We start from the raw sequence: 22500 nt of genomic DNA, 5'->3' as shown, positions 1-22500 counted from the left end.
GGCAGCACTCGACTTGGACGGTTCGTCTGGACTTACTGATTTAATTCTGCAGAATAAATGGAAAAACAATGTCAATAAGTGAAAAATGAGAGTAGAAAATGATAAATCGTCATGCATGTCTGTGTTATTGACTGGACTGCAGCAGAGAGAGAGAAGGAGAGAGGGAGAGAGAGAGAGATACAGAGAGAGAGAGGGAGAGAGATACAGAGAGAGAGAAGGAGAGAGAGATATACAGAGAGAGAAGGAGAGAGGGAGAGAGAGAGAAGGAGAGAGAGAGATACAGAGAGAGAGAAGGAGAGAGGGAGAGAGAGAGAGAGATACAGAGAGAGAGAGAGGGAGAGAGATACAGAGAGAGAGGGAGAGAGAGATATACAGAGAGAGAAGAACAATGAAGAACTCCGCCATCAATATCATGAAGCTCTTAGACTGTACAAACAAACTCTAAGAGTAAAAAAGGAAAAACACACAGAACAATTATTTCAAGAAATGGAGGAGTCCATAAATACCAGTAACTTCTGGAACAACTGGAACACCCTCTATAGACCACAGCAGGAAGAACTGGCCATTCAGAACGGGGACATATGGAGGACACACTTTGAAAATCTGTACAAAACACCTGAAACAAATCCTGCTCGAAATGAATTAAAAACCAAATTAGAAATCCTGAAAGAAAAAATTAAAGACAACCAGAACCCCCTAGATTTCCCAATCACTGTAGATGAGCTTACAGAGAGACTGCATGCTTTAAAACCCAACAAGGCATGTGGCATTGATGGAACATTAAACGAAATGATCAAATACACCAACGACAAATTCAAAACTGCAATAATCAAATTATTCAATATTGTTTTGAGTGTAGGATATTTCCCCGACTCCTGGAACCAAGGCCTGATTACACCGATCTTTAAACAAGGAGACAAATATGAGCCAAACAATTACAGAGGCATATGTGTCAATAGCAACCTGGGGAAAATATTCTGTTCCATTATTAATGTAAGACTGCAGAACTTTCTTAAAACACACAAAATTCTGGACAAAAGTCAGATTGGTTTTCTGCCCAAACACAGAACATCTGACCACATCTACACCCTCCACACCATCATTGATAAACATGTTTACCAGAATAAATCCAAAGTCTTCGCTTGCTTTATTGACTTTGAGAAGGCTTTCGACTCGATCTGGCACGAAGGACTCTTCCTAAAACTACTGGAAAATGGGATTGGAGGGAAAACATTTGATCTGATAAACACCATGTATAAAAACAACACATGTGCTGTAAAAATAGGGAATAGTCGAACAGAATTTTTCCCCCAAAATCAAGGAGTCAGACAAGGTTGCCCATTGAGCCCCACTCTATTTAACATCTATATAAATGAATTAGCCAAAGCATTAAATAACTCCACTGCCCCCGGCCCAGCCCTGACGGACTCAGAGGTCAGATGTCTCCTCTTTGCAGATGATCTAGTCATTCTGTCAGAAACAAAAGAGGGACTACAACAGCTCCTCGACGTCGTAGAGACATTCAGTCTAACGTGGGCTCTCAAAATTAACTTAGCTAAAACAAAAATAATGATTTTTCAAAATAGATCCAGGTGTAGGGAAAATAAATATGTCTTCAAAGCAGGAAACCAAGTCCTCCAACACACCCACGAATACACATATCTGGGACTAAGGCTGAGTTCAACAGGGAACTTTAATCTGGCTGTGAATGAACTGAAAGCAAAAGCAATGAGAGTCTTCTACATGATTAAAAACACTATTCGGCATGAAATTCCAATTCAAACCTGGCTAAAAATCCTAAAAGCAATAATTGAACCCATTGCTCTGTATGGCAGCGAGATATGGGGACCTCTGAAAACCCAAGATTTCTCAAAATGGGAAAAAGAGGAAATCGAAACTCTGCATACCCAAATTTGTAAAAGCATCCTAAAAGTAAACAGAGCGACACCAAACAACTCGTGCAGAGCTGAATTAGGACAATACCCCCTGCTGATCACTATCCAGAAAAGAGCTGTGAAGTTCTACCAGCACCTGAAGCGCAGTGACCCGAGCTCATACCAGGCTGAGGCCCTGCGGTGTCAGGAGCAGAACCGGCACTGGAGCGCACTCTCACAGCTCATGCTGAAACTACAGCCAGACCAGCACTGCACTGTCTGGCCCAACCAAATTATTAAATTACAAAAACAAAATTATATTACCTATTGGAAAGATGCTACTAAATCACAAAAGAAGATGGAACTCTATTTACACCTGAAAAGAGACTATACACCAGCAGAATACCTGAGCTGTGTGAAAGAGCATAAAATGAGAAAGACCCTGACCAAGTACAGGCTGAGTGACCACAGTCTGGCTGTAGAGAGAGGTGTGTGTGTGTGTGTGTGTGTGTGTGTGAGTGACCACAGTCTGGCTGTAGAGAGAGGTGTGTGTGTGTGTGTGTGTGTGTGAGTGACCACGTCTGGCTGTAGAGAGAGGCCGGCACAGGCAGAGATGGCAGCCGAGAGAGCAGAGGCTGTGTTCACTGTGCTCTCAGGGAGAGGTGTGTGTGTGTGTGTGTGTGTGTGTGTGTGTGTGTGTGTGTGTGTGTGTGTGTGTGTGTGTACAGAGGCTGTGTTCACTGTGCTCTCAGGGAGAGGTGGAGACAGAAGAACACTTCCTGATACACTGTGATCACTATCACAGCATTAGATCAGACTATTTCACTAGATTCCAACAACTAGAACCAAATTTTATGGCACTACCAAATTCAGAAAAATTAAATCATATTTTGGGTGAGGACTCCAGCTCAATCACAACAGCAGCAAAATATGTGACAGCCTGCCACAAACTACGAGAGTCAGCCAGTGGACAAAACCAAAGTCAGAATCATCCTTATCTCGTCTGAATGTTGGTACTAATGTACAAAGGTGTTTTTTTTCTTTTTTTTTGTTTTTTCTTGTTTATATAAATATATTCATACATTTGTTTACTGATTGATTTATTGAATTTATTGATTATTTGTGTATGTAATGTCCATTTATGTAATGGCCAATGCTTTGGCAATACTGTACAAGTCATGCCAATAAAGCTCATTGAATTTGAATTTGATACAGAGAGAAAGAAGGAGAGAGGGAGAGAGAGAGAAAGATACAGAGAGAGAGAAGGAGAGAGGGAGAGAGAGAGAAAGATACAGAGAGAGAGAAGGAGAGAGGGAGAGAGAGAGAAAGATACAGAGAGAGAGAAGGAGAGAGGGAGAGAGAGAGAAAGATACAGAGAGAGAGAAGGAGAGAGAGAGAAGGAGAGAGAGATACAGAGAGGGAGAGAGGGAGAGAGAGATATACAGAGAGAGAAGGAGAGAGATACAGAGAGAGAGGGAGAGAGATACAGAGAGAGAAGGAGAGAGAGAGAAGGAGAGAGAGATACAGAGAGGGAGAGAGAGAGTGTGTGTTGCTCTCAGAAGAACTAGAAACTCTTGATTGCTTTACAGACTGGAGACGTGTGTGTGTGTGTGTGTGTGCGTGAGAGAGTGTGCGAGAGAGTGTGCGAGAGAGTGTGTGTGAGTGTGTGTTTGTGTGTGTTAGTGGGTGTGTATGCGTGTGAGTGTGTCAGTGTGTGTAGACCAGTAGATTTTTATGATTCACTGCAAATGCATGTGGAAAGGAAACTAAATTTACACCTTCATCACATCAGCCTACAGCTTTTCTTTCACTGGGAAGTCAGTCATATAATGGACCCAAGATGGGTTATGATCGCAGGGTTTGACGTGGGATGTTTGGATGTTTGGATGTTTGGATGGAGAGACAGTCAGACGAGTGGAGGATCGATGGAGAGATAATCAGTGCGAGTGTCTCCTGTTTATCCTCCTCAACCAGCAGCACAACAGCAGATGAACATGAGAACCAGAACTGAGGCTTTATAAGCTTCTGTCTCGAGCAGTGCTGATGTGTGTGTGAGATGCGTCGTGTGTGTGTGTGTGAGATGCGTCGTGTGTTATGACTGATCTCAGATTCACGTTCATGCCTCCTTCAGTTCTGCTGATCTCAGATCTGCTCCTGTTCCTCTCGTTTCTCTGATCATCTGATCAATCGGGCTGGAGGATTAATGAAAACAGGAAGTGGAGTTTGTGGAAACAGGAAATGGAACTTGTTAATGTGCCTAATAGTTCCATTCAAACAGTTTTTGTGTGTGTGTGTGTTAATATATATATATATTATATATTGTATATTTAAACACGCATGCAAAAAAACAAACAAACATCAAAATATAAAAACATAAAAGAAAGGTTTAAAAGAAACCTAATATGTTAATTAAGCATCACAGTGGTAAAAGTGTTTTTGATACGGCATGATCATGGAAAAGTGTATATATTCATATATATAACATATATATATATATATATATATATATATATATATATATATATATATATATACATATAACAATATATATGATATATATAACAAAAGTGTATATATTCTTTTTTTTTCAAGCTCTAAAACATTTTTATTTATTTAATATTTTATTTTAATTTTTAAAACTCTGTAATCACATAAACTAGAAAAGTCATCGGTAATAGAAAAAAGTGTAAACCATGAAAAAAATTAATTTATATTGGTTTTTATGAATTTGAATTATTTTAATAATTTATAATTATTTTATTTAATCAATTATATATAACCACTAATAAAAATATCACACTAATACGTACATAAAAAATTTGAAAACGACCAGCTTTGTCGTTATAGCAGACGTACTCGTAATATCTCGGTCATGAGGATTCAGTTATGCTTCAATCTGTCATAATTCCCAGAACTGAATCATTATTTATGATGTACCATTTACATATTTAAAAGAGAAACTCGAGTATGTGAGAGATGCGGTCAGTGTCATGTTAGGAGCTGGAGAGGTCAAAGGTCAGAGTGAATCCACCCCCACCTCAGATGTCATGATCACAGTTACAGGAAGTGGGCGGAGCTTCTCTAGTCCAATAGGATCAGAGCATCTGTGTGTGCGTGTTTTCATTAGTTTTTTCTTAAAATACATGCTGTGTGTGTGTGTATGTCTAATATTTCCCAGGACGGATGATTCGTTCACCGGATCATGACAGAGATGGAAAACTCAGAATTCATCTCTCAAACGCATCATCAGTCTGCAAACACACAATCTTGTTAGCGATGCGTAACCTCTTTACAAATACATGATCATTTTACAAACGTGACAGCGGTTCGTCTCCGTCTCAGAACGGCTCGACACACACACACACACACAGAGAACGACAGGAAGGAGATGAGAAGAGCGCTTCAGCCTCTCAGAGGTCAGAGGTCAAAGGTGATGACACCTGTCATGCTCTTCTCGTCCGTTTCGCCTCGTTTCTTTTCTTCTTTTCTTCTTTTGTCTCTTCACGGCTCATCTTGTCTCTTGTTGACTTAACCTTATCGCTTCACCTTTATTCTCTCTTCTCACCGTCCCTTCTTTACTTTCATCTCTTCTTGGATCATCTCTTCTCTTCTCTTCTCTTCTGTTTTGGCTGTTTCAACTTTTTTTTCTTCTTGTATCACCTTATCTTGGCTCTTCTCGTCTCATCATCCTCTTCTCATCTTCTCTTCTCTTCAGGCGTGTTTCTTCTTTTCTTTCATCTCTTATTGTATCATCTCATCTCATCTCTTTGTCTCACATCTTTGTCTCTTCATTCCCTTCCCTTATCTTCCCTTTTCTCTTCTCCTCTCTTCCCTTTTTCTCTTCTCTTCTCTTCTCTTCTCTTCTCTTCTCTTCTCTTCTCTTCTCCTCTCCTCTCCTCTCCTCTCCTCTCCTCTCTATTCTCTTCTCCTCTCCTCTCCTTCTATTCTCTTCTCCTCTCCTCTCCTCTCCTCTCCTCTCCTCTCCTCTATTCTCTTCTCCTCTCCTCTCCTCTCCTCTCCTCTCCTCTCCTCTCCTCTCTTCTCTTCTCTTCTCTTCTCTTCTCTTCTCCTCTCCTCTCCTCTCCTCTCCTCTCCTCTCCTCTATTCTCTTCTCCTCTCCTCTCCTCTCCCTCTATTCTCTTCTCTTCTCTTCTCCTCTCCTCTCCTCTCTCCTCTCCTCTCTCCTCTCTCCTCTCCTCTCCTCTCTCTATTCTCTCTCCTCTCCTCTACTCTCCTCTCCTCTCCTCTCCTCAATTCTCCTTCTCCTCTCCTCTCCTCTCCTCTCCTCTATTCTCTTCTCTTCTCCTCTCCTCTCCTCTCCTCTCCTCTCCTCTCCTCTATTCTCCTCTCCTCTCTCTCCTCTCCTCTCCTCTATTCTCTTCTCTTCTCTTCTCTTCTCTTCTCTTCTCCTTCTCTTCTCTTCTCCCTCTCCTCTCCTCTCCTCTCCTCTCCTCTCCTCTATTCTCTTCTCTTCTCTTCTCTTCTCCTCTCCTCTCCTCTCCTCTCCTCTCCTCTCCTCTCCTCTCCTCTCCTCTCCTCTCCTCTCCTCTCCTCTCTTCTCTTCTCTTCTCTTCTCTTCTCTTCTCTTCTCTTCTCTTCTCTTCTCTTCTCTTCTCTTCTCTTCTCTTCTCCTCTCCTCTCTTCTCTTCTCCTCTCTTCTCTTCTCTTCTCTTCTCTTTTCTTCCCCTTTCTTCACTTCACTTCTCTTCATTCCCTTCCCTTTTTCTCTTCCCTTTTCTTTTCTCTTCCCTTCCTTATTTCTCTTCCCTTCTGCCATTTCTACATCATTGCACATGCACAGACCTTTCCAGTGTTTACATGTCCTATCGGACGGGTTAGAAAAGGTTTAAACCATCCCTTACAATCCGACTGAAACTTCAATCGGATTTAGCCAATTCATTCTGATTGTCGTCGTTACTTGTGACTTTTTTTATGCAGACTGTGCCACTACTCCTATTACAATCGGATCATTAGAGTCCATGTAAACACAGCCACTCATAACTCCATCTCTTCATTTCTCCTCTTGTCTCGACTTCTCTTGTCTTCGTGTCTCTTTTCATAGCTCATCTTCTGAATGTATGAGTTTAGCTTTTACCTGTGTGATTTCTTCCCTTCCCTGTTGATGCTTATGTGGTGTCATGACCTTTGACCTTCGCACACGGTGTAGATTTTTTTTTTTACCCTGTAGAGCAAAACCACCTTCTCATGACAGATTTAGCTTGTGTGCTTTTATTTGTGTCTTTACAATTAATTGTTCATCAGTAGATTTTCCATTGACTTTATGAGTGTGTGCGTGCGTGCGTGCGTGCGTGCGTGCGTGTGTGTGTGTGTATGTGTGCGTGTGTGTGTGTGTGTTTGAGTGAGCATGAGCGTTTGCCCTCAGGCTATTCTGGATCCTCGTAAAATGAACAGTGACCCAATAAAAGCCCAAATAAAAGAAAAATAAGCAGTGATTCCCAGAGCTCTCTGACCTGAACCACACACCTTCTGTTTGTCTGTTTGAACACGCCACTTTTTCCAGACTCAAGGGTCTTAACATCTATGTAGCAAGGTTTCTATTCTTTTATAGTAACTTTCTTTTCTTCCTGCTCTTTAATGTAGTCATACCATGGAATCCAAGATTGATTTTGCAGGTCTTGGTGTTTGGGTTGATGTTCTTGAAGGAATCACGTAGGATGAGGCATGAACTTCGTTCATAATTATGTTTCAGTCATACTGAACATGATTGTAAACTTACTTTGATCCATGTAGTCTTTCAGAGTAACGGTTTGAACAGGATTCAGAGAAACGTCTGATTATGCCACGAATGGGCAGATTTAGTGTTCTGTTTCTTTAAGAATGACCTCATGCATGAGGACATCCGTGTGTTCATCGGTCACGGGTCGTTCATATGTTGATCTGGATTTAGTTCTGATGATGATGATGATGATGATGTCATAATAGCACAGTAACAGAGCAGTGTTGTTCATAAGACAGAGAACAGACTCCAAGATCATTAAACACTAGGAAATTAATAATTCAGCACATTGGAGCCACACTGGGGAAATTCAGCCATAGACAGACAGATGTTAAAAATTCAGCTTTGATGTCCAGAGCAAAACCTGTGACCTGAACACTGCAAAGATGTTGAGAGCTTACAGGAATCTGAGAGAAGAGGTTTTTGTGTGTGTGTGGAATTGTGAGTGGTGTTTGACCATGTCAAATTTTGAGTGGGATCACCATTTGTTGCTATGCGGTTGCTAGGATATTCTAGGTTGTTGCTATGGCATTCATAAGGTTGCTCTACTGTTGCTAAGGTGTGCTGTTCTTAAGTGTGTTGTTGTGTTATTTTGATTGTGTATTTTTTAGAATGTTGTTTTGTAGTTGCTATGGTGTTTTGAGTGTTTAGGCTGTTGTGTGCAGTTGCTATGGTGTTTTGAGTGTTTAGGCTGTTGCTGTGCAGTTGCTAGGGTATTCTGAGTGTTTTAGGCTGTTGCTGTGCAGTTGCTAGGGTGTTCTGAGTGTTTTAGGCTGTTGCTGTGCAGTTGCTAGGGTGTTCTGAGTGTTTTAGGCTGTTGCTGTGCAGTTGCTAGGGTGTTGTGTGTGTTTTAGGCTGTTGCTGTGCAGTTGCTAGGGTGTTGTGAGTCTTTTAGGCTGTTGCTCTGCAGTTGCTATGGTGTTTTGAGTGTTTAGGCTGTTGCTAGGGTGTTCTAAGTTTTTTAGACTGTTGCTTTGGGGTTGCTAGGGTGTTCCGAGATTAGGTTGTTGCTGTTCTGTTGCAATTGGGTGTTATGCATGTTTAGGCAGTTGCTATGCAGTTGCTAGGATGTTCTGAGTGTTTTAGGCTGTTGCTGTGCAGTTGCTAGGGTGTTCCGAGTGTTTAGGCTGTTGCTGTGCAGTTGCTAGGGTGTTCTAGGCTGTTGCTGTGCAGTTTCTAGGGTGTTCTGAGAGTTTTAGGCTGTTGCTGTGCAGTTGCCAAGGTGTTCTGAGTGTTTTAGGCTGTTGCTGTGCAGTTGCTAGGGTATTCTGAGAGTTTAGGCTGTTGCTGTGCAGTTGCTAGGGTGTTCTGAGTGTTTTAGGCTGTTGCTTGCTTGGGTGTTCTGAGTGTTTTAGGCTGTTGCTGTGCAGTTTCTAGGGTGTCCTGAGTGTTTAGGCTGTTGCTGTGCAGTTGCTAGGGTGTTGTGAGTGTTTTAGGCTGTTGCTGTGCAGTTGCTAGGGTTTTGTGGATGTTTTAGGCTGTTGCTGTGCAGTTGCTAGGGTGTTGTGGGTGTTTTAGGCTGTTGCTGTGCAGTTATTAGGGTATTCTGAGAGTTTAGGCTGTTGCTGTGCAGTTGCTAGGGTGTTCTGAGAGTTTAGGCTGTTGCTGTGCAGTTGCTAGGGTGTTGTGGGTGTTTTAGGCTGTTGCTGTGCAGTTGCTAGGGTATTCTGAGAGTTTAGGCTGTTGCTGTGCAGTTGCTAGGGTGTTCTGAGAGTTTAGGCTGTTGCTGTGCAGTTGCTAGGGTGTTCTGAGAGTTTAGGCTGTTGCTGTGCAGTTGCTAGGGTGTTGTGGGTGTTTTAGGCTGTTGCTGTGCAGTTGCTAGGGTATTCTGAGAGTTTAGGTTGTTGCTGTGCAGTTGCTAGGGTGTTCTGAGAGTTTAGGCTGTTGCTGTGCAGTTGCTAGGGTATTCTGAGAGTTTAGGCTGTTGCTGTGCAGTTGCTAGGGTGTTCTGAGAGTTTAGGCTGTTGCTGTGCAGTTGCTAGGGTGTTGTGGGTGTTTTAGGCTGTTGCTGTGCAGTTGCTAGGGTATTCTGAGAGTTTAGGTTGTTGCTGTGCAGTTGCTAGGGTGTTCTGAGAGTTTAGGCTGTTGCTGTGCAGTTGCTAGGGTGTTGTGGGTGTTTTAGGCTGTTGCTGTGCAGTTGCTAGGGTGTTCTGAGAGTTTAGGCTGTTGCTGTGCAGTTGCTAGGGTGTTCTGAGTGTTTTAGGCTGTTGCTGTGCAGTTGCTAGGGTTTTGTGGATGTTTTAGGCTGTTGCTGTGCAGTTGCTAGGGTGTTGTGGGTGTTTTAGGCTGTTGCTGTGCAGTTATTAGGGTATTCTGAGAGTTTAGGCTGTTGCTGTGCAGTTGCTAGGGTATTCTGAGAGTTTAGGCTGTTGCTGTGCAGTTGCTAGGGTATTCTGAGAGTTTAGGCTGTTGCTGTGCAGTTGAGTTGCTAGGGTGTTCTGAGAGTTTAGGCTGTTGCTGTGCAGTTGCTAGGGTGTTGTGGGTGTTTTAGGCTGTTGCTGTGCAGTTGCTAGGGTATTCTGAGAGTTTAGGCTGTTGCTGTGCAGTTGCTAGGGTGTTCTGAGAGTTTAGGCTGTTGCTGTGCAGTTGCTAGGGTGTTCTGAGTGTTTAGGCTGTTGTTGTGCAGTTGCTAGGGTGTTGTGGGTGGTTTCATGATGCTCACACACTCACCTTTAATACTAGAGTTTAATGCTCAGGTTTAACACTAGAGGTTTGATCAGCAGCACTATCAGCACTAGTGCTCCAGTAAACAGAGTTCAGAGGTGGGGGGCGTCTAGTTGGGCAGTTTCTTTTTCTGTCAGGATGTTGTGGGGTTAAACCCCCCTGAAACAGCCCAGAGAGCAGCACGCCAGCGCCCATCAGGGGGTAAAAGGGGCAGGAGGGGGCGACAGATGGTCTTGCTCGGGTACAACCACACACGCGCACACACACACACACACACACACACACACACGCTGAGGTTAATAGACAGTTTCTTGACTGATTTGACAAAGTTGAACACCAGCTAGTGTTGACTACACACACAGAGCCTGCACCTGCTCTCTCTCTCTCTCTCTCTCTCTCTCACACACACACACACACACACACACACACACACACACACACACTTATCTAGATAAATAGTCATACTATAGCCAAATCTCTCTTTTTGGCATTTTAGAATAAAAAAAAAATTAATTCCTTTTTGCCCATATATTTTTCATCCCCCCCCCCCCGATATATTTCATGTTTTTGTTTATATTTCTGTTCATAATATTAAATTTCCCTCCATTTCATTGTTTAATATTACATTTTTGGTTTATTTATTTATTATTATTTTCATTAATATTTCAGTCATTAATTCATTTATCAAGTGAGTTGATTATTGATCACTTCTTTCCTTATCTCTTTTTTTTTTTTTTTTTTTCTTCCATGCAGCAAAAAAGGCAAAAGAGAGCAGGTTAAAATTAGATTGCAAAATTGATTGAAGGACTGTGAGTGTTTGTGTGTTCATTTCGTTTAATGCTTCTGTTGCGTTTGCTCTCCAGTTTACTGATGACATCAGCACTCGCTCTGAAAGTTCTGTCGTTCTCAAAGTGGCCTGATGCAACATTCCTTTTTATTCTTAAAGCGATAGTTCACCTGAAAATGAACATTCGGTCATTATTTACTCTTTCTTAAGTGGAACACAAAATGAGATGTTTAGCAGAATGTTCAGGCTGCTCTTTACATTTACATTTATGCATTTGGCAAACGCTTTTATCCAAAGTGACTGACATTGCATTCCAAGGTACACATTTTACATTCATATCAGCCTTGGTTTCCCTTGGAAAGCAAGAACTGATTGTACTTTACATACAATGAAAGTGCACTTTAACTCCAGAAAGCACTATAAAACTAGTTTATGACTATATTCATCGATTTTAAAGTGCTTTGGGTGTACAGTAGTACATATGAAAGCGCTATATAAATGCTTCATTCACTCATCATTCTGCAGAAGAAAGTAAGTCATTCATGTTTGGAATGAGTACATGCTTTAGATTTTTTGGGTGAACTGTGCCTTTAAAGGGATCGAGAAAACACCTGATCTCACAGACAGGAAATAAAAGCTTCTCGCCCTTAAAAGGGTCATACCTTCTTTCTCTCTCTCTCTCTCTGAATCACTTAATTTCAGTAACATCCTCAAAGAGCCATCATGGCTTAGAAGGTGATCATCTTGCTTTTCTGTCTTCAAGGCTGTTTCCTTTGAGTCGCTCTACCGCCTTTTGTAAATGTTAAATTGGATGAGATTCACTCTCTTAAACGGCCACTTACGTTTCGGTTTTAATGGAATCCGCTTCTGTGTGTCTGTGTGTGTGAGTCTGTGTACTGAGTACCAAGTGTGTGTGTGTCTGTGTACTGAGTACCAAGTGTTCTACATGTCACATACGCTTTCAGTGTGATATGAGGTGAAGGTCTGTTTCTAATGCACTATTTTAAAAATGAGGAAAATAGACACTTCAAGCTCGAGACCAAGGACGGCATTTCCCATCCCAACAACTGATACCAAACCAAACTACTAGTTTACTAGTGTAACCAGCAGGGAGCGCTACACATCTCTGTGAAGTAAAGTAACAGTGATGAAACTAACTAGTGTTTTAAAACAGGACTGGTATGTTGTTTTGGGGAAAAATGTTGCAGAATTTACTATGGAATCAATTTTCACTCAGAAACAGCAAGTAACACATTGAATTAAATGTGAAGGATCATGTGACACTGAAGACTGGAGTCATGATGCTGAAAATGTAGCTTTGATCATAGGAATAAATTACATTTTATAATATATTCTCACAGCTATTTTAAATTGTAATAATATTTCACTGTTTTCACTCTATTTTCGATCAAATAAATGCAGCCTTGGTGAGCATTAGAGACTTCTTGTGTAAATGGTCTGTTTTGTAAATGCCATTTTGACTCTGCAGACCAGAAAAGACTACACTAGACCAGACCAGTAGTCTCTGTGATATTGACCATATACTCCGTTTATTTAGTCTTCATTTCTGCACAGAGACTTGTCTGTCTCTGGAAACCACAGTATTGATCTCACCCACAACCCTACTGGCGCTTTACCTTACTGGAAGTTGTGGGGACGTCTGTCCCACGACACACACTCACGTCGGTGTCTCCATGCAGCACGTCTGGTGTCTGAACGTGTGTGTTCTGCACATATGCAGTTTTATCTCTGAGGTTCAGATGACGCATGTGCTACAAACGTCTCTGTTCGGCCACAGAAGCGCCACGTTTGAGCTTTTACAGGACGTCATGCTTAATCTATGAGAAATAATGGTTTTGTTTTGTTATTCCTTCATCAGATGTCATGTGTAGCCCATTTAACCTCTGTAATGTGACGTATTTATGAGTTTAACTATATTTAGTTGGTAATATTGTAGGATGAGACTCGATTTACCCATCAAGATGTGTTGTTTTGGTAACGCTTTATTTCGATAGTCTACTTTAGACATTGTATTATAAGTAACTTTGCAACTACATGTCAACTACTGTAGCAGTCATTAGAGTATTAGTAGACTGTCTGCTTAATATCTGTAACACTTTATTTTCATGCTCCCTAACAGACATTCTACGGACTATAAGTAATTTTGCAAGTACGTCAACTCGTTCTACTAACCCTAATCTAACAGTCTACAAATTCTCTAATGAGAGTTAAATGACACGTAGTTGCAAAGTTACTTAGTTACATAGTACAATGTTACATAGTTGGCAGAATGTTACATAGTAGTTAGAAGGAAGTTACATAGCTGTTAATAGATTGTGAAACTGTAGTTAGTAGAATGTTACATAGTAGTTTGTAGAATACTACATAATAGGTTACAATTTAGTAGAACGTTACATAGTAGTTACTAGAATGTTACATAGTAGATAGTAGAATGTTACATAAAAGGCTACATATTATTAGAAAGTTACGTAGTAGAATGTTACATATTAGTTAGTAGAAAGTTACATAGTTGTTACTAGAATGTTACATATTAGTTAGTAGAAAGTTACATAGTAGTTACTAGAATGTTACATATTAGTTAGTAGAAAGTTACATAGTAGTTACTAGAATGTTACATATTAGTTAGTAGAAAGTTACATAGTAGTTACTAGAATGTTACATATTTAGTAGAATGTTACATAATAGAAGGTTACATATTAGTTGGTGGAAAGTTACATAGTAGTTAGTAGAATGTTACATAGTAGAAAGTTGCATAGTAGTTAGTAGAAAGTTACATATTAGTTGGTGTAGTTACATAGTAGTTAGTAGAATGTTACATGGTTAGTAGAAAGTTACATATTAGTTAGAATGTTACATATTAGTAGAAAGTTACATAGTAGTTAGTAGAAAGTTACATATTAGTTAGAATGTTACATATTAGTAGAAAGTTACATAGTAGTTACTAGAATGTTACATATTTAGTAGAATGTTACATAATAGAAGGTTACATATTAGTTGGTGGAAAGTTACATAGTAGTTAGTAGAAAGTTACATATTAGTTGGTGTAGTTACATAGTAGTTAGTAGAATGTTACATGGTTAGTAGAAAGTTACATATTAGTTAGAATGTTACATATTAGTAGAAAGTTACATAGTAGTTAGTAGAATGTTACATAGAAGTTAGTAGAAATTTACTAAGTAGTTTCTACAATGTTAAAATATAAATAAATGCCCGATTCCGATTCCGAATGTTACATAGTAGTTAGTAGAATGTTACATAATAGGTTACAATTTAGTAGAAGGTTCATAGTAGTTAGTAGAATGTTACATAGTAGTTAGTTAGTAGAAAGTTACATATTAGTTGGTGTAAAGTTACATAGTAGTTAGTAGAATGTTACATGGTTAGTAGAAAGTTACATATTAGATAGAATGTTACATATTAGTAGAAAGTTACATAGTAGTTACTAGAATGTTACATATTTAGTAGAATGTTACATAATAGAAAGTTACATAGTAGTTAGTAGAAAGTTACATAATAGAATGCTACATATTAGTTAGTAGAATTTTACATAATAGAATGCTACATATTAGTTAGTAGAATTTTACATAATAGAATGCTACATATTAGTAGAATTTTACATAATAGAATGCTACATATTAGTAAGTAGAATGTTACCAGTGTTGGGAAAGTTACTCTAAAAAAGTAATTAATTACTAGCTAGTAATTATATCTTCAACACAGTAATTCAATTACTAATTAATCTCTAAAATGTATTGCATTACTTGTTTTTAATTATGGTTTCTAAATCCCATATCAACCTCGACCAGTTTGTATCGACCAATACAAGGATAGACATGAAACTGCTCATTATTCTTAGTAATTAGCACGGTCTGGCGTCTGATCTGCTGGTTGTGTGTCTGAACTTGTTGGTCAAGTTTTGGTTTAAGCAAAAGGTGCTGGAGGCTGTTAGACAGTGGATTTGCAACTAACTTATAATTACAATAATGTTATATTTTTTTAAAAGAAATGAGTACTTTTATTTAGCAAGGATGCATTAAATTGATCAAAAGTGATCAAGATGTGTTGGATTGATATTATTAGTGTTGTTTGTTGGTCAGTTGCACTAATGATGTGTGTGTGTGTGTGTGTGTGTGTGTGTGTGTGTGTGTGTGCTTCTCATTCTCTGTAATTCATGCTTGTCTGCAAACAACGACCCTTCGTTTTTCTTCTTTCTCCTCACCTCTTCTTTGCTGCAATCGCGTGCCTCCAATTTTTCAGGCCTTTGGAAGGAAGTTAAAAGTCCTGTTTACCGACAGCTTAGAGCTTAATTGACTGGAAGCCAAATAGAGAGTGTTTGTGCTATTCAGCGCCGGGGCCTATTGATAAAGGCGTGTGTGAAAGCGGGCGAGCAGGAGGGGTGTGTATTGAAGAGAGACGCGGTCACAATCGCTTTGTGGACTCTTTTATCATGGACACTCGAGCCCCAGTCTCAGCGGACACACACCGGCCGTCTGTCGCGCTATTGAACTGTCTCTCTTTCTCTCTCTCTCTCTCTCTCTCTCTCACTCACACACACACACACACACACACACACACACACACAGAGAGAGAGAGAGAGTAAGAAAAGCACTGGCAATGAACATGCCAACGGATGTAATATTTACAGTCATATCACTGTGTGTGTGTGTGTGTGTGTGTGTTACTGCTGCTGGTATTAAAGATGAACCAATATTTTGACAATATTCAGACTAAATATCTAAATATTATAATGTATAGTAGTAAAGATGAAGAACTTTTTAGTATTTGTAACCTGACATACAGCAGATCGAAAAGAAAGGTATTTCTAATGAATCCGATGAAAGCTAACATTTGTTTTTTGAAATATGAGTTTTATCGTGAATGGAACAATTGCAAACACTGACATTTGAATATGTTGGGATGTTTGTGTGTCAGTTTAACGTTGTGAAATATTATAGAGTATCTGACGGCTGTGTTTAGATGGGAGTGTTTTATTGACACATGACCATCATCTCCAAACTCTCTGATACACTGATCACGTCTCCTCAGTTTGGAGATGTTAGATGGCTAAATAAAGTGTTTTAGCCTGAATGAATGGCTCATACCTTAATCGTTGGATGTGTGTGTGTGTGATTGTTTGTTTATGTGTGTGAGAGAGAGTGGGTGAGTGTGAGAGTGTGTGTTGTCAAGTCAGTCAGTGAGTGTGTGTGTGTGTGTGTGTGTGTGTGTCTATGTGAGTGATTGTTTGTGTGTGTGAGAGAGAGTGGGTGAGTGTGAGAGTGTGTGTTGTCAAGTCAGTGTGTGTGTGTGAATCAGTGACTGAGTGAGTGTGTGAGAGAGAGTGAGTTTGAGAGTGTGCAATTCAGTGTGTGTGTGAGTCTGTGTGAGTCTGTGTGTGTGTGTGTGTGTGTTTTGGGTCGTCGTCTGCTCTGTATTCACAGACATCACCTCGCTGCTCTTGATTATAAAACTCCAGATATGAGCTCTGGATCAAGTGTGTGTGTGTTTTAAAGTACAAAAATGTGTTTAACCTTCAGAAAGGAGGGCCAGAGAAGGTCACGTCCTCTTCCTCCTCGCTAATAAATTGCGTTTGCACTCGCCGGACGCTTCAGGTCGGGAATACAGAACGACGAAAACTGAATTGACAAATCGGGTTTGTTGCTTTTGTTTTGATATAAAGAGCAGAGCAATAACAGCGTTTATTTCCTAGCGTGAGATTTGTTCTTGTATTGTAGGACGGCAAAGATCAATCCTTTCCCACAATCCCCTGCTATCAAATGTAACCTGTCTGTGTATCGGTGATCAATGGGCGAGCGGGCCGGCTGAGCGAGCAGTGCATCATGGGAGCTGATAATCCATGATGTCGGAGCTCAGTTCGGGATTGGCGAACGCCGAGCGATTGTTGCTGGAATGTCGGAGCGAATCCTCAGAGTTGTGCTGCCGCCGGGGTGCATGATGGGATTGATTTGTTTCACAGCGTGAAGGAGCGTCTGCTGCATCTTTCTTATTGTTCTCTCTCTCTCTCTCTCTCTCTCTCTCTCTCTCTCTCTCTCTCAGTCTCTCTCTCTCTCTCAATTCAATTCAATTCAGATATGCTTTATTGGCATGGCACACCATGGCAGTTGTTTCAATGTATTGCCAAAGCATTTCCAATCATCATACGTGTACATATACATACAAAATAACATAAATAAATTAATAATAATAATAAAAATAAAATAAAAAGGTAAGTAGAACAATGAATCAATATTTCAGAATTCTATGAACAGTTTAGAATTCAGTGTGTGTGAGTTTGCGTTTGTGAGCTTGTGCGTGTGCGTGTGTGTGCGTGCGTGTGTGTGTGTGTGAGCGCATCACTGATTAGACGACGACCCTAATAAATGTTGAAGTTGTGTTTTATTGTTTACTTTTATGAAGTTAGTGCAAAGAATTAAAAATGTTGTATAAAATGTCTTTCTAATGTCTTCATAGTGGAGACAGCTGGTAAGAAAGCTCTCTCTCTCTCTCTCTCTCTCTCTCTCTCTCTCTCTTTAATTGATGCTCTCTCCGCTTTGATAATTTTATTATCCGTCCACCCCAATCCACCTCTTTTTCAGATGGAAATGAAAATATACGTGGAGAAACGGTCCGGCTTTTTTAGTTGATTCCCTTCGGACTCGGAGAGCGGCAAATGTGATTCACCTGCAATGACATTAAAATAGATCAGCCGGTATTAAAGATACGCCGTCGATACTGTTCATAAATCAATACGGTGTTCCTGACGCAGGGAAAGAGCGAGAGACCGTGTAATCCATCCTGAAGACTGTTTGTTCTGCCGCTTATTGCATCCGACGTGAAATATTACAAAACCAGCCATTTTCTCCTATTATAATGGTCGACGTTAAAATGATGGCAATATCTTTTTAATAATATTATGGTGGTTGTAAGCAGTGAACGGCCCGACTGATAAACACTGACAGATGACGATAATGATGCAGCTGTATTAAAGAAAAACATAAACCAATAAAAACATAATTCAAAATTAAGGTTCACTCAACATTTGATCTTCTGCCGTCACTGAACCAGAGCGTGTTTTATTTGCAGTTTAAACTCTTGCCTATTAAAATAAGAATTGTATTTAAAAAAAATAAAATAAACATTGTTCTGGAATAAAAAACTATGAAGTAATAATTTATTCCGGAATTTAATGACAACAAAATAATGGAATTGTAAGATATTATATTATATAATGTTATTTTAAGTGATTTTAAATGTTATTATAAATGTATTGTAATGGGTTCAAAGTAACAATTATTTAAAAAAAAAACTATAAAGTAATTATTTATTCTGGAATTCATTAACAAAAAATAATATAATTGTATTATAATAAATAATTATATATTATATTAATTATAGTATATTATTAAATTATTTCAAAACATAAATATATATTTTAATGGATTCTGGTATAAGAAACTATGCTTTACTTCATTAAACATTAAATTTATATTTTAAAACAATATAGTTATATGATAATAATATTAATAGAAAAGTATGAAACGTTATGATGTAAGATTTTATAATATAAAAAATAAATATATATATATATTTTTATCATTTATATATATATATATTTGTTAGTTTTTTATTCTAAGAGATTTTTAAAATGCTACATTTTTTCTTCTTTATTATTTATATTACTTTATTAGTATTTGTCAACCATGTGTGCAGTTTGTGTGTATATGCTTTAGTGATGTGTGTATGTGATTTGTGCTGTGCGTCTGCTGTGTTTCTCATCACAGTTTGATTTGGTTTCACCTTGAATGCAGCAGCACCGCGGTATTGATTCAGCCGAACACACACACACGCACACACACACACACAGACACAGATCGACGCCGGCAGCCATGTTAGGTACCTGCAGATGGAAAAGCTGTTTCTTTCATATCGCTTTTACAATGAATGGCCTCTAAATACTGAGACACCGAATAGTATTTTTAGTAACATTTAAATGTCACTGAATTACATATAAAATATTAAAGCAAGTATAATTTATTTTAACGAAAGATGCACAAACACACACACACAACATATTTAGCAAAATATAGTGAGTTTGTAAGTTTGAAATGCACCTGTGGTAAAACCAGCTGATTCAAACACACAGAGGCTTCAAACATGATGAAGATCCTGCAGATACACACGTGTGTGATGTTCAGTGATTTTCACACAAATACTTCTGAGGCGGTTGTAGGTGTGTGTGTGTGTGTGTATTCCATACACTGCTAACTGTAATATTAATAGCAGCTGTCTTCATATAGACACACACACACACACACAGGTGTTGTGCTGCTCCTCTGAGGATTATCAATATTTCAGTGTTTGTTTTGTTGTCATAGCTTTGATTTTATCTTTAATATTGCAGGTAAGAAGCGCACATATACTGATTAAACAAAGATGATCGTATCACATCAGATATCGTGTGTGTGTGTTTTAGTGTGAGTGTTTGTGTGTCTGTGTGTGACGGTGTTTGTGTGTTTGAGTGAGTGTGTGTGTCCATATGTGTGTTTTTGAGTGATTGAGTGAGTGTATGTGTGTGTGAGAGTGTGTGTGTATTTGTGTGTTTGTGTGTCTGTGTGAGATGATGTTTGTGTGTGTTGTCCATATGTGTGTGTGTTTGAGTGAGTGAGTGTGTGTGTGTGTGAGAGAGAGTGTGTGTGTCCGTATGTGTGTGTGAGAGTGTTTTAGTGTGTGTGTCTGTGCGAGACGGTGTTTGAGTGAGTGAGTGTGTGAGAGAGAGAGAGTGTTTTAGTGTGTTTGTGTGTCTGTGTGAGATGGTGTTTGAGTGTGTTGTCCATATGTGTGTGTGTTTGAGTGAGTGTGTGTGTGTTTGAGTGAGTGAGTGAGTGTGTGTGTGTGAGAGATGATGTTTGTGTGTGAGAGTGTGTGTGTGTGTGTGTGTGTGTGTGTGTGTGTGTTTTTGAGTGAGTAAGTGTGAATGTGTGTGTGTGTGTGTGTGTGTGTGAGAGAGAGAGAGAGTGTTTTTTGTGTGTGTGTGAGTGTTTGTGTGTCTGTGAGATGATGTTTGTGTGTGTTTGAGTGAGAGTGTGTCCGTGTGTGTGTGTGTGTGTGTGTGTTTTTGAGTGAATGAGTATGTGTTTGTGTGTGTGTGTGTGAGAGAGAGAGAAGAGTGTTTTAGTGTGTTTGTGTGTCTGTGTGAGATGGTGTTTGAGTGTGTTGTCCATATGTGTGTGTGTTTGAGTGAGTGTGTGTGTGTGAGAGAGAGTGTGTGTGTCCGTATGTGTGTGTGAGAGTGTTTAAGTGTGTGTGTCTGTGCGAGACGGTGTTTGAGTGAGTGAGTGAGTGAGTGTGTGTGTGTGTGTGTGTGTGTGTGTGTGTGTTTATGTTCCTGGTAAGATTTTCTCTAATAACTAAAGCATGGAAATGCTCTTGTGTTTGAGAGTTATTTCTCTTGGCAGTGAAACTATGAATCCAGTTTATTGTCAGATATTTCTGTTGCCACGTTTCATTTGCTCTGATGACGGTGAAATCAACCCTTGCTGCAACACTCCTCGACTGCACTAGAGGATTACAAAAACAGAAAATACTCCAGTAAATATAGAGAATACATAGGGATGGATGATACATTTAAAGTTTAAAATTATAATATAAAAAAAATAATAAAGTTACATGAGTTGAATAGAGAACGACGTCTCTAAATGCACAAAGTGAACTGAAATAGACTAAACTGGACTAGATTTACATTCATGCATTTATCAGATGCAACATATAAAAGAGGAACAAACGCAACTAAGAAATCAAAACAAACATTAAATGATTTCTAAATGAATCGTTTTAAATGTCTCGTTCATGTTGTAAGTTTGTTGGTGAATGTCTGCATTTATGATCATGATGTGGACTTTCTGAGAGATGCTGGTTTGATTCTGAGTGCTCAGAGGTCAGAGGTCAGCTGAGAGCCAATAGAAAGAGGCCCAGGTCAAATTGAATCAGTCGAGATGTCATTAACAGAGCCAATCAGGTTAGACCTTTTAGTGTGAGGCAGAAAAAAATTATTATTTTTTTTATACACGAGTAGAAATCAAGACTTCTGTGGTTTGTTTATATATCAAATTAATTCAAAACTTTATTGTAAATTTCTATATTAAACGTTATTATATTAACTTTTTTTTTTCCGTCTTTTGTCTGAGTACTATTTATTATTATTTACTACTCATTTGTTTAAGATATGAAATTTAGTAAATACAAAAGTAACTGACCAAATATTTTTTTCCAGCACAGATTAGTTTTCATAAAATGTTTTTTTATATATATTTGATATTATTTTAGTTAACGTTTACTTTACTTTTTATGTATTTTTTTTTTATCTAAAGTAAATCACGTTCAGGTTTTCTTTTGGGGTTTGAGTTGGTCTGTAGTTCCTGCATATATTTAGCTTTACTGAATATAAAAACAGAAGTGGTTCTCATTAGATAGTGAGATAAACGTGTGTGTGTGTTTCACGCTGCTGTCAGTGTCTATCGTTCCCATCCAACATCGAGTTTCTTGAGTTTCAGCTGTTTCAATGCTTTACCCTGTTGTATGTATCTGTCCATATTTCTCTCTCTCTGTCACACACACACACACACTCTTTCATTGGTGTCTTTGTTTAGTGCAGTAAATCCACACACACATCTGAACTCAAAGAAATGGCAGAGAGCAAATGAGAATGAAACAATGATCCATCCTAGCAGTTTATGTGTGTTTTCATCAATGAACCGCTCTACATCGTGATGCGTGTCTGTATTGTGACCTCAGACGTGTGTGTTTGTGTGTGTGTGTGACTAATTGCATGTCCCGTGTTTGAGGGGCTCCTGCGGTACACACACGTTTGGTAACAAAAGAAGCCCCATCCGACCGCACCCCACACTTCCGCAAGCAAAGACCCCTCCGGGTCTCTTAATGACTGTGTGTGTGTGTGTGTGTGTGTGTGTCCTGAGCACGTGTCCCTCCAGCACAAGGCCCTGACCATGACCCTAACACACACACATACACACCCCATTGTGCTTCATTCAGAGCACTTACAGGACGCAGGAACACAAAGCCGAAGCTGCAGCTTTAATTCAGGGCATTTTATGTGCAGGTGTCACTATAGAAACTCACATATTTACAATAAATTCAGACATTTTCAATTTATATGAAATATAAATTTTTATTGAAAATAATTTATTTTATATTTATATATATTTTATTTTATATTTTTTTTAGGATTTACTTAAATTGATAAGAAATGCTTATATGGATTAATTTTTATTTCCTGGGATTTATTATTTTATTTTACTAATTTCTTTAAATATTTACTTGCATGTATAAGAATTACTGTTTATTATTTTACATTAAATTTTTTTAAAGGTTTACTTAAATTGATAAGGATTCATTAAATGTTT

General features: G+C 39.0%; 1 protein-coding gene and 1 long non-coding RNA gene across 6 annotated transcripts in view; both read left to right on the top strand.

Moving 5' to 3' along the window:
* Positions 1-22500, top strand: part of wdr7 (WD repeat domain 7) — a 113236-nt gene that overhangs the window by 57467 nt on the left and 33269 nt on the right. The gene's annotated exons all lie outside the window — the stretch shown is intronic.
* Positions 2224-2739, top strand: LOC311096968. 2 transcript variants are annotated; one of them, XR_014609172.1, is made up of 3 exons: positions 2224-2362; positions 2472-2536; positions 2633-2739. It is a non-coding gene; the product is annotated as an uncharacterized lncRNA (long non-coding RNA). The 2 variants fall into 2 exon arrangements; XR_014609173.1 differs by having other exon boundaries at positions 2286-2419.

The sequence above is a fragment of the Abramis brama genome (genome assembly GCF_963993115.1).
Source record: "Abramis brama genome assembly, chromosome: 15".
NCBI classification, from domain to species: Eukaryota; Metazoa; Chordata; class Actinopteri; order Cypriniformes; family Leuciscidae; genus Abramis; species Abramis brama.
Note: the sequence above shows the minus strand (reverse complement) of the source record. Positions and strands in the feature narration are given on the sequence as shown.